We start from the raw sequence: 7,500 nt of genomic DNA, 5'->3' as shown, positions 1-7,500 counted from the left end.
CAAAGAAAACGACCAAAGTCTTGGCGAATTGAACTTTGGGCTCAATTTTGGAAGGTTCTAGGGGTAACACCGGATTTAATTTTCAATTTATTTCCAAAGATTTATTGTACAAGTTATTTATCTATTTATTACTTAAATCTGTTTCGTTTAAGTTGTCAATCTACCTAAAATATTTGTGAATGTAACGTATTTTTGTCAATAACAAACGTTCCAACAACTTATCTTTCTTGGTTTTTGATTCTGTCAATTTATCTGTTTTCATATGTTCATTAAACTTAAGTGTGTCCTTTTGTTTGAATGATTAAGTATGTAAACGTTTGTTTAAATGTTTAAATGTGTCCTTTCGTTTCATGAACTCAAATACAATGCCAAAGGGACCATCGAACATGTACATGACTGCCTCAAGCTGCATTCATATACGTGTATCTGTTTACTTTTTACATTTTATTTGTTGTTATTCGTCGTTTTATTATTTAACATGATTCTTAGTTATAATTGTTCCGAATTAATTTTTTACATTGACACTAGTGTCAGTTACAAAGTATAATTATTGTGACCCTCCACCACGAAATGAGTCGCATGTCCGGCACTTCGCGCGGTTCTGCGCTAGGCTTAATATAAGTCAGGGGAGTGTCTGGTAACAGTGTGAGGGTCACCATAGTCACAGGCTTATAACTCAAACAGTTTTTGCTTTTTTCTAAAACGGTTTTCACCACTGGATAGCGTATAAAAACCTCTTTAGGAAAATGTAAAAATATGAAAATCAACGGTGACATGCGACTCATTCCGTGGTGGAGGGTCACAATTCATAAAGACAATTTCCACTACACAGGAAGTAGCTAGGCTATTAATTTTTAAACAGTGTCCAAACGAGACATTGCTCATATTTGTTTTCATCATCATTTTCATTACTTTATGTGTCCCATTCCTGGGAAACTCGGGTCGCTTCCTCCCGGTGGAAAGCTAGCAGCAACAGAGTCGCGCTACCCAGGTGTATGCGTGGTTAGGTGTAATCAGCCACCTGCACTTATGGCAGAATGACCGAGGTCTTTTACGTGACACTGTGGTGACACGGGGGTGGAACATGGATACCGTTTCGAGTCTGCACATACAGTTGACCCGAGTCCGTCCCGGCCCGGATTGGAACCTGCGACCATAGGATCACAAGTCCAGTGTTCTACCAATTGAGCTACCGGGCCCCCCAAAAGCCTCGACAGATATGAGGTGGTGTGCATGACGGTCAACGTGGGGAGGAATGTATCGCCAATGACGTCAATGTTTTTGGACGGACGCAGTGGCCTAGTGATTAAGACATCGGCCTCCTAATGGAAAGGACGTGAGTTCAAATCCAAGCCGCCGTGGGTTGAGGTTGGAGATTTTTCCGATCTCCCAGGACAACTTTTGTACAACCCTGTTATAGTGCCTTATCCCCCTTCGTGTACACGCACGCACAAAACCAAAAGATCCTGTAATACATGTCAGGGTTCGGTGGGTTATAGAAACACGAAAATACCCAGCATGCTTCCCCCGAAACTGAGTGGCGTATGGCTGCCTGAACGGCGGGGTAAAAACGGCCATACTAACGTAAACACCCACTCGTGCAAAAACATGAGTGACCGTGGGAGTTTCAGTCTATATTATATGAACGAAGAAGAAGAGATCAATGTTTTTGGACCAAACCTCTAAAGTTTTAGACGTGCCATGATGCATTGCTATGCTTTCACTAACAGAAAAAATATCTAAAAACACTTAGTCGTGCAAAGTGAGTGTATCCTGTTGTGTTATATACTGTAACTCTTCTTCTTCTTCTTCTGCGTTCGTGGGCTGAAACTCCCACGTACACTCGTGTTTTTTGCACTAGTGGAATTTTACGTGTATGACCGTTTTTTACCCCGTCATTTAGGCAGCCATACGCCGTTTTCGGAGGAAGCATGCTGGGTATTTTCGTGTTTCTATAACCCACAGAACTCTGACATGGATTACAGGATCTTTTTCGTGCGCACTTGATCTTGTGCTTGCGTGTACACACGGGGGTGTTCGGACACCGAGGAGAGTCTGCACACAAAGTTGACTCTGAGAAATAAATCTCTCGCCGAACGTGGCCAACTGGATACAAATCCAGCGCGCTACCGACTGAGCTACATCCCCGCCCCATAGGCTACTGTAACTCAAAGACAAAGACCGCAGTGCGTGATTACTCGGGCGAGTTGAAAGGCCCCTTATAAATAATGTATAAAAAGAAAAGTAGCCTATCTGCTCACACATAGAATTGCATCAAAGAAACGAAAAACTTTGACGATAGTCACGCTTGCCATTTTGAAAGCCGGTGTTTCGTTACAAGTACAAATCTTGGCTCTCAGGGAAGACAAAAACCCACACACTGGTCGCTCTATCTTACGAACCGGTCAAGTCAAGATTAATTTATGATCATAAAATGGAAAATTTATCAACCAAAATAACAAACGATAGGCATGGCCGGTTTCCCTTTTCATTTGCGGTATTTTTCAAATTTGTATCTGTAAAATACCGGAAATTTGCGGTTAATGAGGTACGATGCCGATACCTGCTTCACCTTAATTCCTCGATGACTTCGTGGGTGGTGAAGCTGCGACTTATCGCGCGTGTGTACATGTGCCAGGCGAATTCGTTGTGCTGGCGTTCTTTAACCATTGAAAGAAAGATAACTACAACCATGAAGTCTCGGACTACTGGCCAATACTGTCTGAGCTGGCTTTTAAATCTTTGTTCCCCAAATGCATCCTGAAGCCAGGTCAAAAATGAGTTACTTCCCTTCGGGTCTCATTCTATCCCTGGCAGTATGCCTTGGTTTTCCTTGTCTGGAGAGGAAATCGATTATTATTATTATTATTTTTTTTTTTACATATTTAGATCTTTTCGTAATGTGTTATGGATATAAGCAGATTCGCGATCGTCGATAATGATTTTTCATGGTGTTGTTTAATTTTTAAATTACAAAGTAATTGATATGTAAGACAGTTTCAAGCGAGCTATTTTTCGCGGCTGTATTTACTGTGCAAACAACTCTAAATATGGCAAAAGTGTCACGTGATAATCAACCGTTTGGTTTCGGCGCTCGCTGGAGCAGACGATTTTTTCTGTAACCAGTTGACAGTGATGCAACCATATATTACGGTCTCCTTCCGGCAGCAGTCCCAAACTTTCGACTTGTTTTGACCTTAGCACGATGTCTTTATCATAACTGTGAAGAACAGAACGGAGATCACTGTCGAAATCGGCCAATCTGCAATCATTTTCGTCTCGCGAACACTGCTCGCGAACAACATATTGGAGATAACTCTGTATTCTTGTTTTGATAGGAATTTAGCGTCCGGTCAGAGAGACAACTGGCGATAGCCGTGGAGCGATGATAATCAGAATGCCCCAAATGTTCAATCACCTCAAGTTACGTCTTCTTGTAGTACATTGTAAATTAAAGGCCAACACCCGCTGGTATGCAAACTCGACAGATTTATATCTGTGTCATGTCATACTTGCACTATAAATTCGGTGTCACTGATGCTCCCCAGTGCAGCTCTGATTTCTTTCACTGATACAAGAGTAGATATCCTGGGGTGGCGTGCGCGCGAAAGACACCACATCACACCTGTTTTGAGATCCCTTCACTGGCTGCCTGTAAGAAGTCGTATTCAATACAAAATTGCATGCATTTGTTTCTCTTTCTTTCATGGTACAGGATCTGCTTATCTCTCTGAGATGTTATCAAAATATTCAAACCTCTCCTCTCTTCGCTCTGCAACAGATACCAATGTACTTAGTAAACCAAAAAGAAACAGAAAATCAACTAACTATGGATTTGAGAGATCCTTCAAGTACCAGGGACCTCTTGTCTGGGAGAAAATCCCCCGGAGCATTAGGGATTCCCAGTCACCATCTGCCTTTAGAACAGCCCTCAAAACACACATGTTTAAGTTAGACCTCTGAAGGAGATCCCATGATCGGTGAGTCATCGGCGCTGCCACGTGTATTATCTACTAAAGTGTGGCGTTCATGAGGATGTGTATGTGCCTGTGTGTGTTGTACTAGAATAACGTATGCGTACATGGAATGACATTGCGGGTTACCTGAACATTGACAATGACGAAACAAAGATTGTGTGTGTGTGTGTGTGCGCGCGCGCGCGTGTGTGTGTGTGTGTGTGTGCGTGTGTGTGTGCGTGCGTGTGTGGGTGTGTGTGACCATGTTTGAATTTATTCGGATTTAGTTCTCTTTCCTTGTTTGTATTATGATTGTGTAAGTGTAAAGCGCTCTGGGCTCGTCACCACGAGGTTTACGCGCTATATAAGTAATCGTTATTATTATTATTATTATTAAAGTACCCAAATGGGTGTGACCCACATAATTATAGTTCGGAGTGTTTGAAATCACAAACCAATCCCAATTTCCACCTACCAGACACAGCGCTTGTTTCCCATCTAGTTGGGCACTTTTTCGTGCACGTCAGCCCAGGGTAAAAAAAAAATGCCACCCTTAAAGGTCCCGAAAGACTTCAACTATCAGTAATGACCAGACAAACTCCAGTTCCTTGAAAACAAACCCCCGGCCCGCACATCTGTTTCGAAATTGCTAGAAATGTCGCCGTATTGTCAACAACGTCGACTGAGGTGTGAATTATTCACAGAGCAAAGACATTTCCACGCCTTGATGTGAGATCTGATTCTGGGTGAAAGTCTTGTATACTTGGTGGTGAAATGTATTATTTAAAGGACCCCTGCGAGAGTTGGAATGATCTGTATGTATTCATTATTGAAGTCCTCCGAATCCAGAAGTAGATCTTGACAAAGGAGAACTTGTGAACCTTCAAATAACATGTCTGGCCCACACAAAGTATTCCTTTCTTCATTCTTGCGAGTGTGTGTGTGTGAGGGGGGGGGGGGGAGAGAGAGAAGTGACGCGGGGATGCAGTTGTGTATGTGGGGAAAAAAGCTCTCTCTCTCTCTCTCTCTCTCTCTCTCTCTCTCTCTCTCTCTCCCCTCCTTTCTCTCTCTCTCTCTGTCTGTCTGTCTCTCTTTCTCACTCTCTCTCTCTCTCTCTCCTCCTTTCTCTCTCTCCCTCTCTCCCTCTCTCTCTCTCTCTCTCTCTCTCTCCTTCTTTCTCTCTCTCTCATCATTGAAACATCATTCAAGGAACAGTTCATGTTTTCTCTCTTGCAAAACTTGTTAACGCTACTATTGTGCAGCTGATGAAATATCAGTACTCTCAGATTGTATTGAACCGCATGATTCTACATAATGCACTATGAACATCTTATACAAACAACAAATTACTTGTTTTAATCTTCCATCATTGCTTATATGCATCATAACGCATCTTGCTCATACAGGTGAGTATAGAAATATGGACTTTAACTTGTCGTAGTGCAGTTGATGAAGCGCCTTTAAACGGTGAGAAGGGACACACATGATCAGATATCATATTTATCAATTAATTTAAAGTCATGCATCCGTACACAGAAATGAAACATTGTTTAAACCAAGATGATTTGGTTCTTTTGTTACTCTCCATCGACAAAAGCACTCTGTCACCTCGCGTAAATGAGGCAGGCATGGGAATTGTTCGCCGAACGGCGGATTTCCGCCGAATTATTTTTTTTGTTCCGTCGAAAAAGCAAAAGTGTCCGCCAAAAAAAATAAAGGGGGGGAGGCACACAAAAAAAAGCACCGGTTACTTTTGCCTTTGCGCAAAAGTCCGCGAAAACTTTCCGTACTTTGTTCACGCACTGCCTCAGTTACTTGAACTTTTATGTTTGAAAGTAAACCAGATTGCACAGATTGTGTTACAAGTTACATTTTCCTGTTTGTCTCAACAGATCAATTTCTTTTAACAAATTTAAACCATATAATACATGTATGTATTTTTTTTTCTTCAAAAAAGAAAAAAATAGTACTAAAAACTCTGATTCTAAAAACAGAATTTAATGGCAAACTTGGAGCTCAGATGACACCAGATTGCACCATCTGGGTTCTTTGGAGAATTTTTTCCGGGGGGGGGGCATGCCCCCGGACCCCCTAGTAATCTAGGCTAGGCGCTTCGCGCCGTCGACTTGACGCTTCGCGTCTTCAGTTATAAATTTTCAGCCTTTTTTTTACAATTTTCAATTCCCATGCCTGATTTAGTCGTTATAACCTAGAGACGACACTGTTCAACTAAAGTTCATTTTAAATGTCAGTCGGATAATTTATTTTATACATCGGTGGTGTCTGATTGACGGTACTAGAAGCAGCACCGCACTGATATGGCCCTTCGTGGTCGGCTGGACGTTAAGCAAACAAACCAAAAAAGACGGTACTAGATTGCTTTCTTGTTCCCTTCTGTTTTGTTTTCTCCCCACTTTGAATCTTTACGCATTATCATCTTTATTCTTTCTTTCTTTGTTTCGTCCTTTCTTTCTTTGTTTCGTCCTTTCTTTCTTTGTTCTTGTTTTCTTCTTTCTGTTGTTCTTCTTCCCTTAATTTCTTTCTTCCTTGGTCTGTTTGTTTGTTTGTTTGTTTCGTTTCTTTTATCTTCCCTTCCTTTGTCTCTTCTTTTCGTCTTTCTTTCTTCCCTCCTTCCTTTTCTTTTTTTTTCTTTTTTTTTCTTTTGTTCTTCTTCACTTCATTTCTTTCTTCCTGTATATGTTTCTTTCGTTTCTTTCTTCCTGTATATGTTTCTTTCGTTTCTTTCTTCCTGTATATGTTTCTTTCGTTTCTTTCTTCCTGTATATGTTTCTTTCGTTTCTTTCTTCCTGTATATGTTTCTTTCGTTTCTTTCTTCCTGTATATGTTTCTTTCGTTTCTTTCTTCCTGTATATGTTTCTTTCGTTTCTTTCTTCCTGTATATGTTTCTTTCGTTTCTTTCTTCCTGTATATGTTTCTTTCGTTTCTTTCTTCCTGTATATGTTTCTTTCGTTTCTTTCTTCCTGTATATGTTTCTTTCGTTTCTTTCTTCCCTCCTGCCTTACTTCATTCCGTCCTTCCTTTCTTCCTGTATTTCTTCCTTTCTGTCATTCTTTCTTTTCTTTTCTTTTCTTTTCTTTTCGTGTCAGTGTTTTAATTCATCGCTCAAGCCGAAAATACTTGGCCCACCTGCAAGGCAGCTGGAGATATAAAATATGTCATTGATACTTTCAATTGTTAACGAGAGACCGTCTGCACGTGCTTTATAAGTTCTAATCACCCCCCCCCCTCCCCTCACCCCCCTCACCCCACACACCCCACCATCCTTCCCAACGTCACCCCCATCCATTCCCTCACATTATACACTGAGGGCAAATTTCAGCGACCGACTCTAGTCTAGTCTAGTTAGTCAACTGCGCATGTCACTGTTGTCGTGGTCGGGTCGAATCATAGTCAGCCATAGTCTTTATAATTGCATCAAGAAGGTGGTTGTTGCAAAGACAGCAAAACAAGCCTAGAAGTAGATTTCAATGCAATGTGTTCTTGAATGTCAATGGCGCCGTGTACAATTTGGTTTTATAAGTAA

This window comes from Littorina saxatilis, linkage group LG15 (assembly GCF_037325665.1).
Source record: "Littorina saxatilis isolate snail1 linkage group LG15, US_GU_Lsax_2.0, whole genome shotgun sequence".
Classification (NCBI taxonomy): domain Eukaryota; kingdom Metazoa; phylum Mollusca; class Gastropoda; order Littorinimorpha; family Littorinidae; genus Littorina; species Littorina saxatilis.
The sequence above is the reverse complement of the archived record's forward strand: the minus strand, read 5'-3'. Positions refer to the sequence as shown.